At 44.4% G+C, this 3,223-nt stretch overlaps 1 pseudogene; it reads left to right on the top strand.

Moving 5' to 3' along the window:
• Window positions 1-1,613: 1,613 nt before the first annotated feature.
• Window positions 1,614-2,775, top strand: LOC121941578 (uncharacterized; annotated as a pseudogene).
• Window positions 2,776-3,223: the final 448 nt, after the last annotated feature.

Below are 3,223 nucleotides of genomic sequence, written 5' to 3'. Positions count from 1 at the left end.
GTTGCAACACATTAATCTTAATTCCCCCCTTCAACTGTGAAATTAAAGAGCCCTAACATTGTTTATGACATTTAAAACAATGCTTAAAGTTACTCTGGCTATGAAAAGATATGACCAGACGTCCAGATTTAATCAGCAGCGTTCCTATTTTTCAAGTAGTGCTCCCAGCATCCTGGTAGGGATGTTGTTTATCCTGATAATGAGAGTGACTGTAAGTTTTAGTTGTCTGAAAAAATTGTGTTAAAATGTTTAAAGTGTTCAAGTGTAAAAATGTTCATCATTGTTTAACTTTTAATTTGTGTTGCCTACAGCTTCAGTGGAGCCACTGAGAGGCCAGTACCTGATGGTACTTACATACTTACATACAATTACCGTGTATTGACAAAGAGAACCGCAGATGGTCAATGACTGATGCTGTTCAGAGTGATTGTTAATAGGATTAGCATCAGCTTACAACCTGCTCCCATGCAAGTTTATAATGATGATGTGAGTTGTGTAGACATTTGTCATCGGTAGTAGACATATATATAAGCCCATTCTCACTCCGTAGTTGTCAAATAGCACCACTTTGACAGAACTTTCAGTGCATGATTTCCTCACCAAAAGCCACCTTTCACGTCTACATGACATGCCTCTGAATGGTATCAGCTGACAACGCAATCAGACAGCACCGGTTCATTACTATACGCTGCTGAATGGCCGGACAGCACCTGCTGCAGCAACATGATACGCTGACAGGCACTGTCACATGAGAAAGGAGCCTGACAGAACCTGTCACATCTGTATAATACACCACAAAATGGCGTCAGGCTGAAATGCTGCTGGTAATGATGCAATGTAAAGAGCTCCCTATAAGATGGGCAGGAGGGGCGATGGGTGGGTTAAACAAACCACAGACTTTCATGTGGTTGGTCCAGTGTTTGCTTCCCGTCTGAATGTGAAGGTTTTTTTTCTTCAATTCTCCATGTGCCCAAACCTAACCATCTGTGCCACCATTTACATTTGTTGACATCACAGTAGTGGCATCCTAGAACATAAATAGTGGATGCAGAAGGATACCTAAAACGTAATATGTAGACCTTCTGCAAAGTGACAACATGTGACGACTTGAGATGAGAACATGTTGGACACACTGTACGTAGACAATTGACATGGTTGCTACATTGAGGCATAGCTGAAAGTTAAAGAATCAGACTCGTCTTCATTCTTATTTTGTGTCATTCTATTGTGTAGTTAATTAGCTATGATAAGTAAAAAAGGAGCATAAGTTGCACTTAGTAACTTTAACAGTGAGCCAATGAGAAGATGGAACTCATTTTCTAGAAATAATAAAGCCTCATTCAAAATCTCCTTTACATTTGCAGTAACTAAAATAAACAGCCTGGATCAGAGCCTTTCTCAGGCACATGACAAATGGTTTGTCACTCCTCACTCCTTTGACGTGCTGATGTACTGCGGGTAAGCATGTTACATCACTTCCGGTGTATCTTGTCTGTGTCTCTGGTAGCGTCTCTGAGCTGCTCCTACGAGCGATCCTCAGCTAATCTTCTAACTTGTTCCTTACTTCGGCTGCTCTTATCTATCTGTGACTGAAAACTCACATAAGTTTTACTTAATCACTCACAGCTGTCTCCTCCTCTCAGCGGTTTTTCCTGTGTATTCACAGCCGCTCTCTCACTGTTAGCCGGTTAGCTTCGTTAGCATTAGCTCTGGTTAGCGATGGCTTCTCTCTGCTCCTCTCCCTCTTCTGCTCTCTCCTGCTCAGTGTGTCAGATATTTAGTTACTCCTCTGCCTCCTTCAGTGTTAGTGGTACCTGTAACAAGTGTAGTTTATTTGCTGTGCTGGAGGCGAGGCTTAGCGATCTGGAAGCGCGGCTCCGCACCGTGGATAATCCCTCTGTAGCTGCGATAGCTAGCGAGCCCCCTGTAGCCAGTGCGGACCGACATAGCGTAGCCTCTGCTAGCCGTCCCCAGGCAACCCCCGTGCAGCCGGGAGGCTGGGTGACTGTCCGAGCGAAGCATAGTAAGCCGAAGCCCGCGGTACACCACCCACCCCCCCTTCACGTTTCAAATAAGTACTCCCCTCTCAACCACACACCGACCGAGGACACAACCCTGGTCATTGGTAGCTCTATTTTGCAAAACGTGAAGTTAGTGACACCAGCGGCCATAGTCAAATGTATCCCTGGGGCCAGAGCGGGCGACGTCGAGTCAAATTTGAAGCTGCTGGCTAAGGCTAAACGTAAATACAGTAAGATTGTTATTCACGCTACGGCAATGACACCCGTTACGTCAATCGGAGGTCACTAAAATTAACATAGAGTCGGTGTGAGTACGCCAAGACGATGTCGGACACCGTAATCTTCTCTGGACCCCTCCCCAATGTGACCAGTGATGACATGTTTAGCCGCATGTCAGCACTCAACCGCTGGTTGTCGTGGTGGTGTCCAGCAAATGATGTGGGCTTCGTTAATAATTGGCGCTCCTTTTGGGGTAAACCTGGTCTTATCCGGAGGGACGGCATCCATCCCACTTTGGATGGAGCTGCTCTCCTCTCTAAGAATCTGGCCGATTTTATTAGAGGCCCAAAGCCATGACAAACCAGAGTTGGGACCAGGTTTCAGAGTCGCAGTCTTACACGCTTCTCTGAGCTTCCTCTAGCACAGTCACACACCCATAATGTAAATGTTATAAAAACAGTGTCTGTCCCCCGACCACTTCATTTGTTTAATACTAAAATAAACAAAAGGGGAGTTGTACATAAAAATCTCATAAAAATTAACTCATCTCCTGTCATACAGCATCATAACAGGAGAATTAAATTCGGACTCTTGAACGTTAGATCCTTATCAACCAAGGCTCATGTAGTCACTGATTTAATATTGGATAACCATATTGATTTATTATGTCTCACTGAGACCTGGCTTTGTCCTGAAGAGTACGTTAGCCTGAATGAATCCACTCCTCCTGGTCATATAAATAGTCACGCTATGCGGGACACTGGCCGAGGAGGGGGAGTCGCTGCTATTTTTGATTCAAGCTTAGCAATTCACACTAAGGCCAAGTTAAACTATAATTCATTTGAAAGCCTTTTTCTTAGTCTTTCTCACCCATCCTGGAAAACTCTACAGCCAATTCTATTTGTCATAGTGTACCGCGCCCCCGGCCCATACTCTGAATTTCTATCTGAGTTCTCTGAGCTTATATCAAGTTTAGTGCTCAA

Source organism: Plectropomus leopardus, chromosome 3 (genome assembly GCF_026936395.1).
Source record: "Plectropomus leopardus strain MGB_pleo_1.0 chromosome 3, ASM2693639v1, whole genome shotgun sequence".
Classification (NCBI taxonomy): Eukaryota; Metazoa; Chordata; class Actinopteri; order Perciformes; family Serranidae; genus Plectropomus; species Plectropomus leopardus.
Note: the sequence above shows the minus strand (reverse complement) of the source record. Positions and strands in the feature narration are given on the sequence as shown.